Consider the following 26,099-nt stretch of genomic DNA (forward strand, 5'->3'; position numbering starts at 1 on the left):
AAACTCCTGACAATCTTGCTGAATGTTTTGAGAGAATTGTGTTTGACCTGAACATCTGTCTAACAGATTTCGAATTTCAGACACACTTTCTATTTTTGTTCTATCAGTGCTACATTTCTCTAACACAGAATTTAACAAACTGCAAAATCTTTGATCAGAATTGACCACAATCTCTTCTTTTACATTTTCTAGAGAAAACAAAACATTAACCACTACATTAGCATAGCAGTTGACACCAGAACTGTTTTCAAATTGAAAACCAACAACATCTTCAACAGAATCCTTTTTGTTTCTGCTTATAGTTTCAGGTTCATCGACTTTTCGTCTTTTTGCTACAACCTCCCTAGTATTGGTCACATTTCTTCGTTTCCGGCCTACCACACGTTTCTCAAACAAAGGATATTGAGGCAAATGTGGCGCATACTCTCTTCTTAACCTATTGTATTCCTTAACACAATCTAGATCCGCACAAATGTTTGTGACATCACACTCAATCAAGTACAATCCCGATAAAGTTCTAACTCGTGACAATGCCACATATGCCATACCCTCCTTGAACACAGAACTGCCAATATTCACCAATGCACTGTCTACACTTAAACCTTGCGATTTATGGATTGTCACCGCATATGCCAAGCAAACAGGAAACTGCTTACGGCGAACATATAAGTCTTTTACAAGCAAAAATCTAGCAGAACAACGACCAATTAGCTGTACTTCCTCAATGCCATCAAATTTAATTTTTAAAAATTCAATTCCATCTCTATTTCTGTATTTCACAAAATCTACAACATTACCCATTGATCCATTTACCAGACCTCTTTCAACATGTAAATGCCTTCTTAAAATTATACGGCAGTTTAAGCACACATTCAGAGTCTTTTCAAAACCTGCAGTTTTAGATATAGTCTTCTCTAATGAATCCAATTTTGTTTTCAAATTCTCAGACAAAATAATTGTTGATCCCATATGCTCTACTCTGTCAATAGCTTCCAGTTTCACAATCTCTTGGTTTTCTAAATGCAACATTTTGTTGTTGAAGATGGCACATTCTGCAAGAGTTGGCATCAAACATATTCCAGATTTCTTCTCAGTAATTTTCTGAAAAATATTCTCAGGCACAACATCTTGTTCTGGATATAAATTTGACAGTAATCATGCATGTAAAGCTTCTTTCCTATGCTCGGTCACTTTTCCAATTCTAACATCTTGTAGAATATTCTTGTAATCTTCATCCTTCGCCTAACGCATATTTTCATGCAGTTCAGCATAATTGAAGTTTAACCATATATTGACGTTGCCAATGCTCCCTAGGCACCTCCTGGTATCTTCATGCGTGAGCATTTTGAACACAGGTAGTCCTTTCACTGGTGTCAGTTGCAGAAGATCTCCGAAAACAATGATGTTTTTGCCACCAAATAACACATCATACTCTGTTTTGAGAACTTCTTGCATTCTCAAATGCACAAAGGCAAGCATGACATTGGAAACCATGCTTACTTCGTCAATGATAAGAAGTTTCATTTTCCTCAAGACTCTTGAAACTTCACAACAAGCATCTCCAGATAACTTGTGGTATTGTAATTTGTTGTCATGCTCCACTGGCAGCATCAGTAGACAATGCAAAGTAATACCTTTAATGTTATGTGCTGCCAGTCCAGTTGGAGCGGTGACAACACAAGACAGCGATGACTCAGACCTTTCCTGCAAATAACATGAAATTGCTTTAATGAGAAAACTTTTTCCAGTTCCCGCTTCTCCACTCACGTACAGTCGAACAGGCTTCAACGACGTACATGAGCACTCTTTCTTCTCATGACTTAATCCATGATCAATTTGCTTGGTAACTTCGTCATATATTTTCCTCTGCTCAACGTTGAGTTGTCTTTCCATGTCTTCTAAGTTAACCGCATCCTCCTGAGCATGTGCCATGGCTCTTTCCACTTCATTCATGGCAGTGGCAGCTTCATTTTCGATAACAGGTCCTCCTAGTGGATCCTGACTCAATGAAACAGAACTCTGACTGTCCTGAGAACTGTCTCTGGCAATCTCGGCTGCAATCGTTGCTTCCTGCTCGATTTCCACATTCAACATTTCTAGATATTTGGGAAAAGCAGGACATTCTATGGTCTCCTTGGCGGCAGTAAAAGTGTCTTCGTAACAGAGGAAATCTCCAAGCAGTACCTCTTCTGCACGCCAAGGCATGAAAAGTTGCAAAAGTGCTAAATAGAAAAACCCCTTTTTTTCAGGAGATTCGCCACTCAATTTTCGATGGTTTACCAAGTGGCATTTTCTTTGCTTGACCAGACATCCCTCACTTCCAATTACAGCATACACTCCTTTCTCAATATCTTCTTTGATGTTCCTCTTGAATATGTAATTTTGTAGAACCTCATACAGACAAACATTCTCGAGGTGACTGCTTCGATTTGGATAATATGTATCCAACATGTTGGTCTTCAAAATATCAGTACTGTTTGGCTCCTTCTCCGCCAAATACTCAATTTCCCGCACAGGTTTCAGAACTCGATTACGCGTTGCAGCAAGACCAAGACTCGCCAAAACGATACTCCTGGATTTGGCATAGAGACTTGCTGAAGACAACCGGTCAGAACATTCGTAAGCTCCGATTTCTCGATGTGACAACATCTTCAGACTGAAACTGTACAACTTCTTACTGAGGCTCTTTTCATGGGAAATGTCCTCCCACATATCCTTCAATTCTGTCTTTTCTTTTTTGGTGATGTAAGATGTCACATACCGAGCCACAGCCATACAGTTATCAGCCACAAACTGTATATCCATGTTAGCATTCCACATGGACAAAATCACTGGGTTGTAGTCGTTGATGTACTTGGACTCTTCGTTCCTCTTCAAATTGTATGTGTTTTTAGGTGATTTCTTCATCACATTATGTCGCAGCGAAGACATCAAACTGTTTACTCTTCCTTTAGAAATCACCGGTCGTGGAAAGCCGAAACGACATTTGGTGTAGAACTTGTCCTTGTTTCTGAATTTACGATGACAGTACTTTCCACAACGATGGCTTTGGAAACTTAGAACTTTTTCTCTTAGGCTTTTCTTCTCCTTTGCGTTTGGAACAGCACACGTAGAATACTGTTGTATGAAACTCATCACTAAGTCTTCTGGATCCGTTCCAAATTTAGGTGCATCCTTGATCCACAGCAGCATATGTATATGAGGAGCACCTCTTGCTTGGTACTCCTTTCTCCAGAAGAAATCCAACACCTCTCCAAGAGGTGGATTTCTCTTGTTCATGATGAAAGACATCATAGCTTCAAATCTATGATTGAAGTACCTGCATACATTGACTGGATCCAAAGAGCACAGTTCTCCGGGTGTCTTGAATTCGATGTTTTCAATGTTTCCATTTGCCTCTCGTAGAAATTCAAGTAAGTCTTCCCAGCCATACTCAGCACAGCTCAGAGTGAGGAACCATGTGGGAGTTCCTAAGTTCCTCAGCATACATTTTAAATCACCATGACGACGGTACCAGTACTCATTAGTACCACGCTGACACGCCATGAGATTAATCAGGTGACAATCCAAAATACTGTCTTGGACATTGACTTTATCCATAAAGTCACTTGCCGAGATGTTTTGCATGTGTATACCACTTTTCAAGATGTGGTTCACTGCATATGACAGTCCAGACAGATCGCTTTCAAACAGGAGATGAAACAAATAGGGAATGCATTGTCGAAACCTAGCATCTCCTGCATACAATCGTAAAGTCCGGTATTCAGAAGCAGGAATTTGATGAGGTCGCTCATCATATCTTCCTCCTTGACCTGTTGGAAATAGCTGTGGGAAACACCGAGCTTCCAAACTTTCCTCCCAAACACTAATGGGACTCCCTTTGGCTTGTTTCATTTGAAACAACTCAATAGCATTCCCCATGACTTCCTTGGAATGCAAAGGATGAACACTATAATGTTCATATATTTCTTCACTTTTAGAGGGTTCTACTTTCTCAATTTGACCAGCACACAAATCGCTATCCTCTTCCTCACTTACTTCCTCTTCTGCAACATATACATTCTTATAGTACTTATTATTTTTTTCAAATACAATGTTGCCTTTTTGACTTTCCTAACATCCACTAAATCTTGCCATATTTTCTTATTCTTTGTCGGAACCCCATTAACTAAGATAACCAGAGGTTCCTCTTCCACTTTTTCTACTCCAATTGTATTAATGTTTTTCTTCAAATCTAGAGGCAAATAAACAACTCTTCCCTTTAATCCTCTCTGTAAATCTGATGGAGGCAATTTCCTTGTCTTTGGCTCCATTCTTACAATAGCCTGAAAGGGATGGATACTTTGAATCAAAATAGATTCATAAGTATTTAAATCCTTCAATTCAGAAGGAATCTCAACCAATTCCAGATTATTATGAACCGCTCTAGCAGGCATCTGGTTTTGATTTAATTTGTTACAACAATAAGTACACACACGTTGATCTGATCCCAAATCAAAACAATTTTCTACCATCAAGTATGTTGCGAAATCCTTCCATTCACTATTATTTTCCCTTTCACTTTTTGCATATAAATCCACTAACTTAGTCTGATTCTTATAATAAGTGCGTCGACAACACACACAAGTGAAATTAGGCCTCTCACTTGATTTAACCTGAAACGTGGCAATTTCCTTCTGAAAATTATCTGTACTGCAAACCTGTACACTGTCTTCCACATTACCCTCTTCTTCTGGGTCAATTTCAACATTCTCCTCTTTACTTCCAAAGTAACAAAACTCAATTTCTTCAGGAATATTCTTCACATCTATTTCAGAACCATGCAAAAGAGCAGCGCATAATTGTTTAAGCCTAATTTCTGGACTCTTAGCATAATACAACATTCTAACTAATTTCCTCACTTTATTATGATGCACTGCTAGCATCCTGAAATGATGAAAAACACTCTGGCATACGCTCCTGGAAAGACAAGCCAGTGAATGACCATGCAAACCTGTCACTTCTCTCACTCTGCAAGGATCTAATTCTTGCAACAACATCATTTTCTGCTTCAAACTTTTCTTATTAATTGTCCGTACAAAACCACAAAGCAAATTGATGGAATCCTGTCGTACACTGCAAATACTACTACACTTCCAGGTGTACACAGGACCCTTAGGACATCTTCCTAAAACCTCATTACCTAACACCTCTTCTGTCTCTGTTGTCACAAGTTTTTCTTTTTCAACTGGACAACCATCTTTCACCTCATAAGCTCGACCACTGGTGTCAACTGCATGCACCAAATCATTATCCTGGAAATAACTCTCCTCATTGAAAAATGCCTCACAACTTGAACTATGCATCCATTCTCCGGAAAAAACTTCACAAAAATTACTACGATTAACTATTCTCTTCCATCTACTATTTCTTTTGAAATCATAAATTGCCTTGTTTAGCTTCCTAATTCTATTGATTATCAAAATAAATAACTTTCGCTTTATTTCAAATGCCTGATCAATAACTTTCTCAACTTTTTTTTTTCTCTTATAAAAAAACACTTTCTGTTGACCTTTCTTAATATTTTTTAACAAATTGCCAATTATCCTGTTGCGGAACATTCGTCTACGAATGTCCCTAAACTGTTGTTTCCTTATACTATCATGCACAGAGTTATCTCTTGCTCTAGCAGTAACATTTTTTATTGGCCTTTCCTTTCCGTTTAATTTGCTTCTCTTTTTCTGGACTAAAACATTTTCTGTACTACTACTTTTTTTTCTACAAATGTTTCTTATGAATGTTTTCGTGGTCTTACCCGGTGCTTTCTTGGTGATTTGACAAGTTTTTTTTGTAGAGGACTGCTGCATTATTTCATGGACCTGCTGTCTTTGACGTTTTGCAGCCTTTCTAAGTCTATCCTTGGTTGGCATTCTCAAATTTTGAAATGATCTGCAGTTGAATCTGTGGTAAAATATAATAAAAAATATTATTAACCACTATTACCAAACAGTAAATCAATAACAGTCATCAAAAACTTAACACACTACTTGACATTTTTACATAGAATATTTTTTAGTGCTTTGGCAAATTTAGAATACACAAATAGCAGAAAAGAAATGGAATTCTTCTTCATTTTACCTGTGCTGTTTTATATGTGAATCTGATCTAATTTTATGAGCATATTTTAATATTTTATTGAAGACACTACACATAACCTGTTTTTGAAGGTGTGTTTAATTTTAAATGAAACGGTTTACATTTTTACTTTTCATTTATTATAAATTTTAAAAATAAATGTTTATAGTTCCATAGGCTCAAGCACGTCAGCTTCCCACCCTATGTCATACAAATCTGACAAATCGCCATCCTCATCATGTTCTTCATCATCCTCAGAATTTAAATCATCCAAGGGATCTACTTCCACTGACGTTTCAATTACAAGTTCAATGATAAGGTCTAAATCAACTGATTGCTGGTTGTCACTCATGGTTGATGTTGTCGTTATCTTTAAAGAAAGAGAACAACAATGAGATGTTGCAGAGTAAGAGACAAATCTCAGAGATTATAATAGTAAAATTGTTTAACAAGAGTAACATTTTGCAGCTATTATTTAGCCATGTCCAGCGATGCTGAGGAGGTGAGGCCTATGTCCAACTTTTCAGTGAAAGGACTCATCTCTTCTTAACCTTGGATAAGCCTCACCGACTCTGTGTCCCCTGCTCATACTTAAATGTACAGGGGCAGATTTATGCTAAGTGGCGCATCCCCACGGATGCACCAGTTAATGTGCACCGCTGCTCTGCCACCCATAGTGTGCCGAATTTACAATGTGGAGCACCATTGAGCAAAAACAGCACAGATGCGTCACGCATCTGTGCCGCAAAAGCAGCACATTGCAGGAATCACGTCATAAGCGCGACATGTCTACTGCAATGCACAGGAGGAACCCTCACATTGCATGGTGCATCACTTCTTATGCCTGTTTCAAACAGGCGTAAGGATTTGATTCAGCAATGCTATAAAGCTGACTCAGTGAAATCTTCTAAATTTCACTGTGTTAGTTTTACAGGGCTTTCATGCAAATTAATGCATACCTTGCAACAAAACACCTATATGAAAACTGACGCAGGTTTCATGTGGCACAGGACTTTACAGCATGACACATCTGCCTAGATGCATCAAGTTGTAAATATGTCGCCACATAGCAAATCTTTTGCACCGCCGCTGCGTCACAAAAGTGATGCACAGTGACGCAAAACAGACATACACCTATCATAAATCTGACCCTAACATTTTAAATGATTGATTCAAGATTACGATAAAGTGTGGCCTATCCAGAGGTTTGTTTGAGGTGAGGCCTACTCAGGGTTGCAGATGAAATTTACGCTTGTTAAAGAGTACAGAGGAGATAATACATGTGAAGGCCTACCAATGAAGTAAGTCATATCCACTTCACTCTTTTTTTTTTTTTGGGTTAAAAACTTTTATTGAGCAATCAAATAAGAGTTACAAAGATGGGCCTACAACCACACGGGCTGGCCGCTAACAGCAAAGCACAACGTAAGAAGCATAAGTGCTCTCCCGTGGTCAGGCAGAAGTCAAACTTCAACTGTTACTCAAATTATCGGACAGGACACAACAATTTTCCATTTTATACATACAAAAACAACGAACTAAAAAAAGGCGAATGCATACTAATCAAAGTCAGCCCAGAAGGCGGAGGGGAAGTTAACAATCAGGAACACAAGAGCACAATCAATGGGACTCGGCAAGGTGCGGGGGGGGGGACAGCAGGGAGGATAAGAAAATCACAAAACAGCATGAGAGATTTCGGGAACATCTGCCTAGGGGGACAGGGTCACATCGGGTGGGTCAACCAAGGGAGGGGTACAAATATTCCCACGATAGTCGTTCCACTGACCCCAAATCTTCGTCCACGCCCTGGGCCTGCCCCTAGCTACATAGACGGTCTTCTCGCGAAACATGGACCAGTCCATGTTATCCTCCCACACAGAAGCATCGGGAGGTCTAGAGGCGCCCCAGAGTTGCGCAATGTCCCGCTTTGCGACCATGTAACCCAAGGTCGCCCATCTAGTCTGGGCCACAGAGTAGTCGGTGGGTTCCCACACGTTCAGCAGGCACCGTCGGGCCTCCGGCCGCAGGGCAATTCCAGTCACAACAGTCATTACCGCATGCACATCAGTCCAGTAGGCCGCCACCGCAGGGCACTCCCAAATAATATGCAGAAATGTAGCACTCATCCCACAACCACGTTTGCATAAACCATCCGGGGAGAAACCCATCACTACCAGACGTGGACCAGTTACATACACCCGGTGGAGGATCTTAAGCTGAACCAAACGGAGACGGGCGGGGATGGCGACCTCTTTCGGAGAAGAGAGCGCCGATTGCCAGTCCTCGTCATCCAGGTCTAGCGCGATTATTAATCAGTTTCTTGTAAATCAGGGAGATAGTGCTATCGGGAAGGTGGCCATCCAGTATGCGATCCTCGAGAGGGGAGGACTCGGGCAGGGTCACGCCAGGAGCCAGGACAGAGGCCAGAGCATGTCGGACCTGCAGATATCGAAAAAATTCTCTATCACCCAAGTCATATTCGGCCTGAAGGGCCTCGAAGGACTTCACTTCACCATTTACACAGACATCACCCACTTTATATATTCCAATCATATCCCAGCGGTCAAAGCCCTTAGTAGACCAGAGACATCCCAAACGTTCAGAGGCATAAAGTGGAGTCGCCATTGTCAGTCGATTCTCCCATCCCAAACTCACATTCGCGGCGCGCCACACACTGACTGCGATCCTGGACGGGCCTGTAAGATGGCGCCCAGCCGATCTGGAATAAAGGGCTCTATTAAAATCCCCTCCCGGCAGCTGGAGTCTATCCATCTCAAAGGCCGGATCCCGACCCGGGGAATACATTGCATGATTAATGGCAGACAGCTGGGTAGCCCAATAATATCTTTTGATATCAGGGAGCGCCATGCCCCCGTCATACCAAGGGATGGTAAGTTTCGCAAGAGCAATACGCGGACGCCCGTCCCAAATCAGTTGCCTTTGGAGACTCTCGATCTCTCGGAAATAGGTTGCGGGAACGTCGTCATAGGAATTCTGAAGGGCGTATAGGAATCGTGGCAAAGACATCATTTTAAAAAAGGGCAGCCCTGCCCAGAGGAGACAGGGGTAACTTACGCCAGCGGGCCACATCCAGTCGCAATCTAAGAAGCGGAGGGAGGAGATTACGCTCGAACCGGAGTGAAGAATCCAGCGTAATAAAGATCCCCAGATATTTGAAGCCAGACTGGACAACCTGAATAGGAAATCTATCCGGCAATGGGGGCAGAACACCCGAGAGAACATACACACAGGACTTAGCCCAATTAATGACCAGACCCGAGTTAGCACCAAACGAAGTGAGAACGTCAAATAAGACATATAAAGACTTGCGCGGGGAGGTAAGGTAGAGAAGAATGTCATCCGCGTAAAGCGAGACGCGGTCCTCAAAATTTGGTGACCAACGGATCCCTTTGAGGGAAGGTTCCCATCGAAGCCACGCAGCTAACGGCTCCAAGGCAAGTGCAAAAAGCAACGGAGACAAGGGGCACCCCTGTCGGGTCCCCCTACCAAGACAAAAGGGGACAGAAACTCGACCATTGACCACAACCTGTGCCAAGGGTTCGGGGTATAACAATTTCACCCAACCAATAAACCCAGGGCCGAAACCAAATTTCTCAAGAGCCGCCCAAAGATAGGGCCATTCTACTGTATCAAAGGCCATCGAGGCATCCAGCGAAGCCAAAATGGCCGGCTCCGTCAGAAGCCCCGCCCTCGCAATGGCACCGTGGAGACGACGCAGGTTAAGAGCTGTGTTGCGATGCGGGATAAATCCGGATTGATCCGGATGAATCAAGCTGCTGATAACCGTCAGGAGGCGGGTAGCAAGGAGCTTAGCCAGAACCTTAGGTTCGACATTCAACAGCGAAATGGGCCTATAAGACGAACAAAGGTCCCGGGGTTTACCTTCTTTGGGAATAACAACAATCGTAGCCAGACGCTGATCATATGGGAGAATACCCCGATCCCGGGACTCCAAAAACATGTTACGAAGATAGGGCGCCACCTTATCAGGACGTAACTTGGACAACTCAATTGGCAATCCATTCGGGCCCAAAGCCTTGCCCGAACGGAGTGAGCGAATGGCAGTCGCTATCTCGTCCGTAGAGAAGGGAGACTCCAAAAAGACTCGGTCTAAATCGGAGACACAGGGTAGAGCTATATCGCGCAACAGGAGGCGAGAGTCATCAACATCACGCTCAGACACAGGGGAATAAACCACACGAAAATAGTCCACAAAACATTCCACTATTTCAACTGGATCAGTCACTTTCGTACCATTCAAAGTCTGAATCACTGGCACCACACGATTCGCCCTCTCCTTCTTGTCTAACCACGCCAGCAATTTACCCGCTTTGTCCCCCACATCATACAAACGACCCTGTTGCTCCCGAAACATCATTTTGGCCGCGTCCGTAACCAGAGACTTATAAGCAAATTGTTTCAGACCCAGGGCGTGGAGTTTACCAGGAGTAACATTCGATTCCAGGTCAGCCTCTATCTCGACAATTTCCCTCTCAAGGTCCACCACCTCCCGATTCCTCCCCTTCCTGGATTCAGCAATAAGGGAAAGGGCCTGCCCACGGATCACTGTCTTAAATGCCTCCCATAGGGACACCGCAGAGGAGACAGACCCCTCGTTGTCTAGAAAATAATTGTCCAATGACTTGATCAGGAGACCACGGGTCTCGGGGGAGGTGAGGTACCATGGATTGATAGGAGCCACCCGGCCTGCCGCCACCACCCCCACCTCAAAACAAAGCCAGAGCGGAGAGTGGACAGAGATGCCCCGGGGGAGGTGTCGAATCTCCCGAACAGCCGACGACTGAGCCGCCGGCATCAGGAAATAATCCAGTCTAGACAGACTCCCATGGGCCCCGGAATGGAAAGTGTATTGAAGCTGAGTAGGGTGCATGAGTCTCCAACAATCCACCAAACCAAAAGTATCCAGAAACCCACCCAGCCATTTCTTGGGCCGAAGGAGTGTCCCTAGGGGGGTGACGGTCACGTAGACCGGAGAACACAGAATTAAAATCACCCGCTATGAAAAGAGTACTGTCAGGAAGGCTCAACAACACTCGACCCAAATCGGAAAAGGTAGAGGTCTGCAGACCGGGGGGCACATAAATGGCAAACAGGGAAAGGGTCCGACCCTCATAGCGTCCCACGAGGACGGCGTAACGCCCCCGATCATCAAGGATCACATCATCAATCGCCAGGGGGAGGGAAGCCCGAACAAGGATACCCACCCCCCTGGACCCCGTGGTAAACCCCGAATGCGCGACGAGGCGGTAGCCCCACCTATTCATTGCACGACATGTATTGCCCACCAGATGGGTCTCCTGTAGAAAAACAATATCAGGAGACAAACGTCTTAGACATCGCAACACCACACCCCGCTTTATACGATCCCCCAGACCATTGACATTCCACGAAATAAACCTCAACCCGCTACCCCCCATCCCACACAGTGATGCCGAAACCCCCCCCAATGAGCATGACACAGAAAACATCAGTAGCAAAATAGAATCGCCTTGAAAAAACAAAACACAAACAACAAACTTCCCATCAACCCACCCCCCAACTAACAAGAAAACACCCCCCACCCTGCACCCCTGCAAGAAGCTAAAGAGCCACCCCAACATGCAGTGTGCCTGTCGCCCAAGAACCCCCTTCTACAAAAAGACCCCGGAGGAGGAAAGGCCCTGTCCCACCCGCCACCCCAATCATCCACTTCACTCTTGAACAAAGGCCAGACCTCTTCTGTGTCCGTGGACAGACCTAAACCTCATCTGCACAATGTCATTCGTAAACTTAGGAAACACAGGTGATGTAATTGAAAAATGTGGAGTTTCTATTCCTCATTTCACAATCACATCACCTGTGTTTCCTTTGCTTAGGTATCTCATAGTGCATATGGACTCTAGCATATCAAAGAGTACACAGAAGTTGAGCACTGTATACAACAATTTTGACATTTACAGAAGATTCAGCTTCTTATCTTGTTGGAGATGAAATAAGGCCTATCTTGCAACATGGTGCATGTTTTGCATCACTGCTGCATCGGTTTCATGTGGGCAGGGACTTTACAGCATGACACATCTGCCTAGATGCATCAATTTTTAAATATGTCACCACATAGCAAATCTTTTGCACCGCCGCTGCGTCACAAAAGTGACGCACAGCGGCGCAAAAGAGGCACACACCTATCATAAATCTGTCCCTAACATGTTAAATGATTGATTCAGGATGACGATAAGGTGTGGCCTATCCAGAGGTTTGTTTAAGGTGAGGCCTACTCAGGGTTGCAGATTAAATTTACGCTTGTTGAAGAGTATAGAGGAGATAATACATGTGAAGACCTACCAATGAAGTAAGTCATGTCCACTTCACTCTTGAACAAAGGCCAGACCTCTTCTGTGTTCGTGGACAGACCTAAACCTCATCTGCACAATGTCATTCGTAAACTTAGGAAACACAGGTGATGTAATTGAAAAATGTGGAGTTTCTTTTCCTCATTTCACAATCACATCACCTGTGTTTCCTTTGCTTAGGTATCTCATAGTGCAGATGGACTCTAGCATATCAAAGAGTACACAGAAGTTGAGCAGTGTATACAACAATTTTGACATTTACAGAAGATTCAGCTTCTTATCTTGTTGGAGATGAAATGAGGCCTGTCTTGCAACATGGTGCATGTTTTGCATCACTGCTGCACGGTTTCATGTGGCACGGGACTTTACAGCATGACACATCTGCCTAGATGCATCAAGTTGTAAATATGTCGCCACATAGCAAATCTTTTGCACCGCCGCTGCGTCACAAAAGTGACGCACAGTGATGCAAAAGAGGCATACATGGCTATGTAAGTTAAACAATCAAAATCTAAATTTGCCAAGCACACATGGGTGTGTATTTACAAGGACCTTCCACCACGAGGAAATGTCTTTAATTAAAATGGGAGAAATAACATCAAAGGGACTCAAATGCCTTTTAAATGTACCCCAAGCAACCTATGAAACTCTAGCAGAACATATCAAGAAACCTAATTGATTTCAGAAATCGTTTTTAAACACATCATCTAAATCAATGATATACCTACATTCAAGGGGAAATGACTTAAAATGGCCTAAGACACATGAAAGCGTTTTTTTAAGGCCCTTGCACCATTTCTGGGTCACTTTTAACATGGCTATGTTAGTCAAAGAATTAAAATCTAAATTTGCCAAGCACAGATGGGGGCGTATTTACAAGGACCTTGCACCACGGGGAAAGGTCTTTAATTAAAATGAGAAAAATAACATCAGAGAGACTCAAATGCCTTTTAAATATACCCCAAGCAACCTATGAAACTCTAGCACTACATATCAAGTAAACTAATTGATTTCAAAAATCGTTTTTAAACACATCATCTAAATCAATGATATACCTACATTCAAGGGGAAATGACTTAAAATGGCCTAAGACACATGAAAGCGTTTTTTTAAGGCCCTTGCACCATTTCTGGGTCACTTTTAACATGGCTATGTTAGTCAAAGAATTAAAATCTAAATTTGCCAAGCACAGATGGGGGCGTATTTACAAGGACCTTGCACCACGGGGAAAGGTCTTTAATTAAAATGAGAAAAATAACATCAGAGAGACTCAAATGCCTTTTAAATATACCCCAAGCAACCTATGAAACTCTAGCACTACATATCAAGTAAACTAATTGATTTCAAAAATCGTTTTTAAACACATCATCTAAATCAATTATATACCTACATTCAAGGGGAAATGACTTAAAATGGCCTAAGACACATGAAAGCGTTTTTTTAAGGCCCTTGCGCCATTTCTGGGTCACTTTTAACATGGCTATGTTAGTCAAAGAATTAAAATCTAAATTTGCCAAGCACAGATGGGGGCATATTTACAAGGACCTTGCTCCACGGGGAAAGAACTTAAATTAAAATGGGAAAAATAACATCAGAGAGACTCAAATGCCTTATAAATATGCCCCAAGCAACCTATGAAGCTCTAGCAGTACATATCAAGAAACCTAATATTTTTCAAAAAACGATTTTAAACACATCATCTAAATCAATTATATACCTACATTCAAGGGGAAATGACTTAAAATGGCCTAATACACATGAAAGCGTTTTTTTAAGGCGCTTGCACCATTTCTGGGTCACTTTTAACATGGCTATGTTAGTCAAAGAATTAAAATCTAAATTTGCCAAGCACAGCTGGGGGCATATTTACAAGGACCTTGCTCCACGGGGAAAGGTCTTAAATTAAAATGGGAAAAATAACATCAGAGAGACTCAAATGCCTTATAAATATGCCCCAAGCAACCTATGAAGCTCTAGCAGTACATATCAAGAAACCTAATATTTTTCAAAAAACGATTTTAAACACATCATATAAATCAATTATATACCTACATTCAAGGGGAAATGACTTAAAATGGCCTAAGACACATGAAAGCGTTTTTTTAAGGCCCTTGCACCATTTCTGGGTCACTTTTAAAAGGGCTATGTTAGTCAAAGAATAAAAATCTAAATTTGCCAAGCACAGATGGGGGCATATTTACAAGGACCTTGCTCCACGGGGAAAGGTCTTAAATTAAAATGGGAAAAATAACATCAGAGAGACTCAAATGCCTTATAAATATGCCCCAAGCAACCTATGAAGCTCTAGCAGTACATATCAAGAAACCTAATATTTTTCAAAAAACGATTTTAAACACATCATATAAATCAATTATATACCTACATTCATCGGGAAATGACTTACAATGCCCTAAGACACATGAAAGCGTTTTTTTAAGGGTCACTTTTAACATGGCTATGTAACTCAAAGAAACAAAATCTATTTGTAAAACACTTGACACAAAGCAACATTTTAAATACAGAACTTTCTTCATAATTTTCTCCCTAAAGCATACTATTGTCTATCTAAATTAAATGAATCTTTTCTCACCTTAGCAAATACTTTGAGTTTCAAAACAGTCTCAGAAACACACCAATTTGTCTTTAGCAGAGCAAAAGGTATGCACTCCAGAGTCTGCAGCTATCAAAAGCACAGAAATGCTGTAACTCATCACACATATCTCTCATGTCACCCAATCAAAACTCTTCCCTCACTTTTTTCAAATCAACACCCTTCCCCCCTCTGCCCTCTCTGCCTTTTTTGCATAGCAACCACCTCCTGAAAGACCTCTGATGTTTGCAAGTTCACACAACAATGTTTCAATTGAACTCTGAACTCTCAGTGCACCTGCGTATCCAGTGCAATCTTTCATAAAATGATTTTTTCTGACCATTCAAATTACATCTTTCAAAGAACTCATCCATGCACCCTAACTTTCTGTTTTCAGCAATCAAAATCCACCAATCACTGCTACTGCTTCCTTAACACAGAAACGCCACAGTTTTTTTCATTTTAAACTCTTATTTTTCCAACTGCCATTTCATTGCCACACTTCATCTGACTGCAGCAGAACCTTCTCTCACCATGTTTTCTGTCTGGATTGTTGGACATAGTTACATCTATTGGGCTCAGAGGTATGCTGAGAACAGAAATTGACCTAACCTCAATTTACAAGATGTGGAAATTAAGTGGTTTGGCCACAGAGGATTAAAATGTCACCACTTGATACCATTGGTGAAAACCTTTATGCATTTGCCTAAACCTGACCTGTTAATTTTGCACTGTGGAGGTAATGACTTGGGCACTTTGACTGGGGTAGGTCTGGAAATGCTTTTAAAGGACACCTTTGAGCAATTGATGGCACTTTTTCCTCAAACTGCCTTGGTATATTCAAATGTATGCCAAAGACAGAAATGGAGGTGGTCGAACCAATTTTGTCCACAAATTGAGAAATCGAGGAAGCATGTAAACAAATCTGTTTCAGCTTACATGAGAGACCATGGAATGGGCTCCATGTACAACAATAACTTGCGTTACTACATGCACAATATCTACAGAGGAGATGGAGTTCTCTTCTCAGATGAAGGGAACAGAGTTTTCATTCTGAATTTAAGACTGTGCATTGGTACCTACTTATAAGTACCTAAATGTACCATAAACCCAAAAGCTCTTCTCAGAGCTACCCTACATCTGATCACTCACAATTATTATTTTACTCTAACTTTTTTCACTAATTTTCAACAAAGTACGCTCCCCGGAGCGCTACCCGGTACGCGAACCGGAAGCTAACCGTGCGAAATTTTTAAAAAAAATTGTTTTTTTCGCACATATGGGCCTCCTCAGCCATCCTCAGAAAACCTAGGGGGTCAAAATACGTCTACCGTGTCCCCTTCTACCCATTCTGAACATTATTTGCCCTCCATCTTGTATCTTAATTCGACCGAAACACAAAATGGTGGACTCCCGTAACGCTGCAGGTTCGCGTACCGGGGCGCTCCCCGGGAAGCGCTCCATTAAAAAAGGTGGGAAAGTAATTTACAGAAGAAACCCTGGAGACACTTTCACCAAATATAGATTTGCTCATACTACATACCAATCCCTACCATTTTCACAAATTTGGTTGGAATTCCATTTAGCCATTTAGCCTGTAGACCTCTCTAAATACCCTGAGGTAAATTACTTCACAAAACACATCTGAAGTGTTGGAATTGACAACCAATGAAAATGTTACTTTCTTTTCCATTTTTTTTTTCCTGACATTTGATTGGTTATGTACCTAAATATAAAGGAAGAGAAGGAAACACAGCCATTTTGACTACTACTTCCTGGTGTACATTTCAATAGGATTTTCACTAATAACTTCAACTTCTTTGTAAAGGTAAGTTGTTATTTTAAAAACTGAAGTATATTGTGCACTTTAAGTTAATATGGTAAACTTTTTCTGATAGTTATATACTATCCCTCTGTAGTAGTTATATATTTAGATAGACTTCTCTGTTATAGTTATGGAGGGAGTTAGGCTTGTCTTTTATAATTATGAATTTACTTACGTTAAATCACATACACTTTTTTATATTCCTACTTCCACTCTGATACTATACACTGCCCAAAGATAAATTCACTGTTAAAAACTGCCTATCTAAAATTAATCCCAACAGTGCCCTATCTCTACTAATATATATTATTTTTATGCAAATTTCAGGCAAAATGAAAGGCGAACAGAAAGTATCATTTGAAATTGTCCTTGCAGAGACCAACGAAGAAATCATTGATCCAAATGATATTGAATTTATGGATGAAACTTGGGACCAAGAACTACTGCAATGTGTGCAATCAGTAGATGTCCTCCTTGAAAATGAGGACATTTTACACACTCAAACATTACAAGCTATGTTCAATGAAAATAACGACATTCAGACAGTGAAATGGTAGACATTTTATTAAATTTTGAAACACAATGACAATAATAAATAATTGTTTAAAAAATAAATAAATAAAAAAAATCAACAAAACAAACAATCAATTAACATACAATATTTAAAAAGTCTATCATTCTTTTTTCCTAATAGTACGCTCCCCGGGCCGCTTCCCGGTTAAAGCCTCCACATCAAACCTAGGGAGTCAGGGAGGATCTACTATGCCCCCTTATGGTCATTTCCCCCTTTGTTTTGGCCTCCTATTGTCTCTCGATCCTACCGAGAGACAAGATGGCGGCCGCTCCGGACTGTTTAGAATGTTGACAGAAACCGGAGAGCCAATCAGCTTCGCTTCGCGAAGTTCCGTTACGGGTCAAGTACGCGAACCGGAGCGCTACCCGGAGCGCGCTTACAGATATATATCTTTTTTTGAACGTTAATTTCTCAAAATCCACTGGAGCACATATATTGAGACCTAGCAAAGGCACATCGGGCTAACAGTCCCTACAATTTTGCCAAGTTTCGTGCAAATCCATTCAGCCGTTCGGGCTAAAAGTGAGGCCAACCGCCCTATGGAAATTAACATTGGAAAAACGCGTTTTGGGACCCCCCTTTTTTCTCGGCCCCCCCTTGACGACCCCCCCCCAAATTTTCAGGGGCTGCTCAGAAACAAAATGTTCCATTGTCCTGAAAATTTCAGCCAATTCCGTCCACAAACGCCAAAGTTATTAGACATAGAATTTTCAAAAATCCCATAGAGAAAAAATCCTAACTATATATACCTACTGGCGACCGCCAGTAGGTAATATACATACATATATAAACATATATAATTTGCATATCTATATAAATACAAATATGAATGAATGCATACATATACATATATGCATACATATGCATGTTATTTACATGAAAGTTTGAAAAACACTAATAAAAGCAAAGCTAAAAAGCCACCTCATTACAAACAGAATGGCTTTAACTTAAACGAGGGCGAGATCTATTGCATTTTACAGAAGAATTGAGAAAGCTAATAATAACAGTCGCAAAATTTTTTTCCATTGTCAAGAGTTTTCTCTCTCCCTGTGCAGAACAAATGGCGGTGAAGCCTTCTACTGAGTGGTGTGAGAATCTTTCCTCTTTTTTCTTAACAAAAATTACTATAATACAGCAGAGTCTTAGAGCGGTCAGTGGTGGGAATAGGACTGTTGAAAATGTTAGACCTATAGTACCACCTACCCATACTATGGAAAGATTTACCCCCCCCCCTCAGTGGAAGATACCTTGTTTGCGATTAAGTCTTTGAGATCCGGTGCCCCTGGTGATACATGCCCGGCCCGGGTGTTGGCTGCAGTGGCAGAATCAGTGGCATTAGAGGTTTTGCAAATAATGGGCCTATCCTTTAAAACATCTAAGGTTCCCGTGGAATGGAAACAGGGAAAGCTTCTTCCCTTATTGAAGAAGACGGGTGCTGATCCTGCTGTGCCGGGCAATTATAGACCTATTTCCCTGCATCCAGCCATGGCGAAAATTGGAGAGAAACTGGCCTTTTGTCAGCTGAATGCCTTTGTGGAATCCTCGGAGGCTCTCCATCCTGCCCAGTCTGGCTTTCGTGTAGCACACAGCATGGAGTCAGCTTTGGTGGAGATCTCAGAGGCAATTAGCGAGTGTTTGAACAGTGGCGGCAGAGCGGCTCTAATTTTATTGGACCTCTCTGCCGCGTTTGACACTGTCCCGCACTCACTCCTCCTGACTCGATTGGCTGAGAATGGTGTGCTGGGCTCAGCACTAGAATGTGTGAAATCTTTTTTGTCCGATAGGTCCCAGCAGGTTTGGATACCACCTTTTTCTTCCTCCGCCAAGCCTCTTACCACCGGGGTACCCCAGGGGTCTACATTGAGCCCCTTGCTTTTTAATGTGTACCTTACCCCGCTTATAGTGCTAGCTGAACAAATGGGGGCCAAAATTATAGCGTATGCAGATGATACGCAACTTTTATTTACATGGCCTGATACAGCACTCAACACTGAGGTCATTTGTTCTTGTCTTTCCTCGGTTTTTAATTGGTTAGCAGCGGCACAGCTAAAATGCAACGAAGACAAAACAGAAATTTTGTTGTATGGCCATATTCCGCCTAATTTCAGAGAACTCTTGTGGCCTCCGGATTTTCCCCAGCCAAGCTCAGTTACCATCCCTGCAAAGAACTTGGGAGTATGGTTTGGGGAGGATCTGAGATTTGAGGCACACATAAAAAAACTTACAGGGGTGTGCTTCGGATCTCTCAAGGCTATGAGAAAGTTCTTTCCATATCTTCCATCTTCAGCAAGAGAGTCGGTCGCGAGGGCTTTAATACTATCACGGCTCGACTATGCCAACTCTCTTCTTAGTGGAACTCCAGCCTTCCTAGTCGCCAGATTACAGATCATCCAAAATGCGACGGCAAGACTTCTGTGCAATGTGCCCAGTAGAGAGAGCGTACGAAGCCATTTGAAGGAACTACATTGGCTGCCGGTGATTCAAAGGATTACTTTTAAAATCCTAACACTAGCATTTAAAGCAGTCAATGATCTTAGGCCTGCCTATCTGAAGAAAAGATTCAGCCGCTACACCCCCACTCGATCTCTACGCTCAGCTGATGGTAATTTACTGAGTGGACCCCGCTTTCGGCGAGTGTGCCTTGGAGGCCAGTCAATTGCCGTCCTTGCGGCTTCGGCCTGGAACACTCTGCCTTTGTTCTTGAGATCAACCCAGAATTTTGTACCTTTTAAGAAGGCACTGAAAACGCATCTTTTTAGATCTGCTTATTAGACCTTTTAATTTCTTCTGTTTCCTTTTGGCCACCTGCTTGCTTTTTCCTTTCACGCCAGGATACTCTGGTAGTAACAGAGCGCGTTATAAAACAGCAAAAAATAAAATTAAAATAAAAATAAATTTTCAATGCTTGTTTACTTTGGTACCATCAAGAAGGCATTCAGATGTGTCACACATTTGCCGTAAATTCTGAATGTTAGCACTCTAGTTGCTCATTAGATCACTGTAGTAAAGCTACTGCTCACCAGGGAAGTCTGCTGCTGGTATGCAAAGTGCATGTTTCAGTCTGCATGTCAGAATTTCTTTAATGAAATAGAAGAGACTTTGAGAAGTCAAAATGTGCCCTAATTTTTCTTTCTTCAGCACTAATCATAATTTCTATGGCAAAATGAACCCCCTCATTTTGTTCCTTTGCAAATTAAATGTTTTAAGTGTTACCACTTTATTCCAATCAAGATGACTTCAGGTGTGCTATACTTTTGTCATAAGTAAGACTGTCAGTGCTCTAGTTGTTCTTTAGAACACTATGGGACATTCTGTAATTGGGCTATACTTGGGCTGCATCTGGGGGATATTTGTGCTACATTTGGGCTCTTTTGTCTCTGGTGGCCAACTTGGGAGACCTATTTGTAATGAAGTTTACTAATTTCCCCATTTACTACAGTCTCCTCAGTAGGAAATACTTTCAGTTTTCTACTTTGATTCCATCAAGAAGGCATTCAGATGTGACACACATTTGCCATAAATTCAGAATGTTAGCATGCTAGTTGCTTATTAGATCACTGTAGTAAAGCTATTGCTCACCAGGGAAGTCTGCTGCTGGTATTGAAAGTGCATGTTTCAGTCTGCATGTCAGAATGTTTTCATTAAATAGAAGAGGATTTGAGAAGTCACTCAAAATGTGCCCTAATTTTTCTTTCTGCAGCACTAATCATACTTTCTATGGCAAAATGAACCCCCTCATTTTGTTCCTTTTTAAATTAAATGTTTTCAGACTTATCACTTCATTCCAATCAAGATGGCTTCTGGTGTGCCATGCTTTTGTCATAAGTGAGACTGTTAGCGCTCTAGTTGTTCTTTAGAACACTCTGGGAAGCTGCAGTAGAACACAAAGGAATCAACTGACAGTCTCTGTCCTTGTTGGATATACATGTTTTACTGAGAATGTCAGACTTCATTCTCACATGACTGAGAAAGATAATGTGAATTTACAGAAAGCATGCTTTCAGTTTAGCTTATAGATCCCCTTCCAAACCACTGTGGGAAAAGCATGAGATAATAGTTTTCTTTCAAACATGATTCATGATATCGCAGCAGAAGGCTTTTTCACATGGTAAAATCACCTTAGAACACACCACAATTCCTAAAATGAGTATGGCACCATCAACAAATGATTTATAATGTAACTAAAGTCTTAAAACCTTCTATTAACTGCAATGCTTTTTAATGAGGTGCTATCATGTATATTGGTCCCAAGATGGCTGTCAACACTTCTTGGATGAAGTGCTGACAGCCAATCAGATCTCACGATGAGATGTGTGGTTAGGCTCCGCCCAGATATATATATTTTTTTCTTTTGATTTTCTCAGGAACTACTGAAGGGATTTACACCGTTTAACCAAAAGCGTTCTTTGCGTACCAGACCCTACCATTTTCCTAAATTTGGTGTAATTCTGTTCAGCGGTTCGGGCTGTAGCGGTGTCTAATCGTCCTATGGAAATTAAAATGGGGAAAACACATTTTGGGACCCCCCTTTTTTCTCGGCCCCCGCTTGACAAATCTTCCCGAGACTTTCGGGGAAGGAGCGGAGCAGAGCGGGCCATCTTCTTTGAGAAATTCGCGAATATTCAACAACCGGCGTCAAAGTTATTCCCAATAGAATATTGCAGATTTCCTTTGGAAACTAGGTCCTAACTATAACTACCTACTGGCAACTGCCAGTAGGTAATATATATATATCGACATCCCCCGACGCAGCCACATCTCCGGACACCTGAGAAATCTGCACTGGCTCCCGGTCAACAAGAGAATCACCTTCCGTCTCCTCACCCACGCACACAAAGCCCTACACGACCAAGGCCCGAGCTACCTCAACAACCGGATCAACTTCTACACTCCCAAGCGCCTCCTCAGATCAACCAACCACGCCCTCGCCGCCGTCCCCCGCATCCGAAGAGCGACAACAGGAGGAAGGTCCTTCTCCTACCTGGCCGCCAAGACCTGGAACTCACTCCCAAACGACCTGCGCCTGACCCAAGACCACCTCTCCTTCAGGAAGAAGCTCAAGACCTGGCTGTTCGAGCAGTAACGGCACCCCCCCCACCCAGCGCCTTGAGACCCTACGGGTGAGTAGTGCGCTCTATAAATGACCTGATTGATTGATATAAAAGCTCCGAGTTACCCACAGGTTAAGGATGCACTCATCCAGCAGCCCTTGCTTCAAACGGGTAAAGACATCTCCGCACCCCAGTCTGCAGCTTTTCATGTCTCGATAAAAAGTCTGACGCGTTTCTGAGTCTACGCTCGTCTTCAGAGGCTCGACTTGAGTTAGACGCTTTGACACTCCCACTATTTAACCGCCCTCAGATGAGCAAACTCGTGTGAGTTGGAACGCACTGCATTGTGGGACTTGTAGTTCGTGTCTCTTCCCTGTATGGGTGCGTGTTCTGCCATTAATAGAAAGATTCTCTGTTACACTCCCATTGGAAGCTACAATGGACGGCCCGGTGGATTAAACATATCTTTGTGAACCTTAGGGAGGTAATAAAATGTAGGGATCACAGGACTAAGGCAACGTAAAAATAAATGTTCATCAGTACTGAGCATATTCAAATGATACCATTTTAATATCATGTCATGGTATACACTAACACTCCGATTATACACTTTTTCGTTCACAGTCATATAGGTGTTAGTATCTCCCAATAGACGTAAAGCCTCCGTTTCATATTGGGAGTGTAACAGAGAATCTTTCTATTTATGTGGACTCTTTTCTTTCTCCTTTGGTCATGTCCTTAAAGTCTTATTTAAGAGACACTAAGCATTTTCTGAATTGCATTAATGAACTGAAGTGGAAAAACACCTATTGCATGATGGTCCTTGACATCACCAGTTTGTACACGTGCATTGCACATGGTGATGGTTTGATAGCTATGGCCAGTTTTCTAGATAAACGACCTGCACGGTTTTATGAACACAATAAGATGTTACTGGAGTTCATGACATTTAGCCTCAACAACAATATATTCTTATTCGGTAAACAGATGTATAGGCAAGTGTCTGGAGTGGCGATGGGCGCCTGCTCCGCTCCCAGCTTTGCGAACCTTTTCGTAGGTTGGTGGGAGGAGCAGGTGGCCTGGAGCAGTGTCAACCAAGAATGGAACAATCGGATCGTAGGGTGGCATCGTTACATAGACGATCTGTTTATCATCCTAGATTCCACCATAGAATTAGCCGGTGCATACGTTGATGTTCTAAATAACAACAATGTAAATCTAAGGTTTTCTGGCCAGATCAGTAGTACCTCTGTAAACTATTTAGATCTTACAGTTTACATTGACAAAGATGGGAAAATGCAGACTAAATTGTACAGAAAAGAAACTGCGGGGAATTCCACTCTCTGTGCTGCAAGTGGTCATCCCCGTCAATTAATTGACAGTATTCCTTATGGGGAACTATTAAGGCTAAGAAGGAATAACTCTAAGGATGAAGACTTTGAGAGGGCGGCGGATGCTAGCCTGACAAGATTTAAAATAAGGGGGTATAATGATGTTGTACTTACACGAGCCTATGAGAGAGTCAAGAAAATGAGGAGATCTGAGTTGTTGAAACCTAAAGTGATTGCGAAATCGAAGAATGGGACGTTTCGTTTAATCACTACTTTCTCTCAAAATGCAAGGCATATTAAGAAAATCTTTAAGAAGAATTGGAATATCCTTTTGTCCGATAACATCATTAAAGCTGATCTACCTACTAACCCCTTAGTCACCTTCAGGAAGGCGAGATCCCTGAGGGACCATCTGGTCTCAAGTCATTTCCTTCAACCAGGAGAAACCCCTAAACTACCTGCTCTTAATGGCTTTTACCCATGTGGCTGCTGCAAGGCTTGTAAATTTAGCAAGCGGACACTTACCTACAAAATACCTGGATTGGCGAATCCTAAACGGATTATGAAATTTCTAACATGCTCCACGCCTTATGCAATTTACTGTCTCACTTGTCCGTGCGGCTTGAATTACATCGGCAGCACGACCAATGCTGTTAAGCTGCGTATTTTGGAGCATATGCGTGCGATCGCCAAGAAGGATGAATCTTACCCTGTAGCAAGGCATTTTGAAAGGAAGCATAGTAGCAATAGGGACCTGTTGTCCTATGTTTGCCTTGACAGTGTGCCTGCCAACATCAGAGGGGGGACAGACTCTTAAAACTTAGACGTCTGGAATCCAGGTATATCATAGACATGCAGAGCAAAAATCCCAAAGGTCTCAATATGCATGAAGACCTAGCAGTACATTTAGGCTGATGCATAGGGACATGATAATTCCGAGATCAGAAAACATTTGTTCAGTGTACCTGTAATTACCAAATTGCCTTTTTGATACATCCATTCTGCATGATATTATAAATGTCATAATAGATTAAGATATGTACAGATGAATACTTTGAATCTTTTTAGGACAATGTTTTTTAAATATGTGATTTGATTCGGCCCATACAGGGCGAGATGAAATGGTTTTGATATAACGACTCTGCCTAAGACCATCCCATATTGGGAGTAATTGTAGCATTTGGAAGTTAGGACTATCTTAGCCCATCATGGGTTTTATGCACTTTGGATTTATTCAAATCATCTATGTATATATGTATATAGTGTTTATGGTTGGGCCAACTATCTGGGTATTGAAAACCCGTATTGTTGCGATATTCGTTACTACATGTTAAGATGGCGGCCTTTTGTAGATATGTATAATAGTCCTTTCTTGCTTTTGATTATATGTATGACGTCCTTATAGGCAGACAGGCGCCGCGGCTCCTTGCACAATTTGAAGAAGCCCCATGGCGAAACGCGTTGTTGCTGTATAGTTCCCGAAATAAAATCACTGGTGGAACTAACCCCTGCGAGTGCTACTTTCTTTATGGGTTAAAACCCATGGATACTTAGGAGCTTGGACATAACAATGGGCACACCCCCGTTCTGCGTGCACCCGCTCACGTGTGCATCTGGCCGGTGTTTGGGAGCAGAGGAATATATATATATATATTACCTACTGGCGGTCGCCAGTAGGTATATATAGTTAGGATTTTTTCTCTATGGGATTTTTGAAAATTCTATGTCTAATAACTTTGGCGTTTGTGGACGGAATTGGCTGAAATTTTCAGGAAAATGGAACATTTTGTTTCTGAGCAGCCGCTGAAAATTTGGGGGGGGTTCGTCAAGGGGGGGCCGAGAAAAAAGGGGGTCCCAAAACGTGTTTTTAACATTGAGTTTTCCATAGGGCGGTTGGCCTCACTTTTAGCCCGAACGGCTGAATGGATTTGCACGAAACTTGGAAACATTGTAGGGACTGGTAGCCCGATGTGCCTTTGCTAGGTCTCAATATATGTGCTCCAGTGGATTTTGAGAAATTAACGTTCAAAAAAAGATATATATCTGTAACAGCGGACCAGGCAGCGCTCCAGTTCGCGTACTTTTCGCGTTACGGAGCTTTGTGAAGCGAAGCTGATTGGTTCTCCGGCGTCTGTAAACATTCCAAACAGTCCGTAGCGGCCGCCATCTTGTCTCTCGGTAGGATCGAGAGACAAGAGGAGGCCAAAGCGAAGGGGCAAATGACCGTAAGGGGGCATAGTAGA

Source organism: Lissotriton helveticus, chromosome 4_1 (assembly GCF_964261635.1).
Source record: "Lissotriton helveticus chromosome 4_1, aLisHel1.1, whole genome shotgun sequence".
Classification (NCBI taxonomy): domain Eukaryota; kingdom Metazoa; phylum Chordata; class Amphibia; order Caudata; family Salamandridae; genus Lissotriton; species Lissotriton helveticus.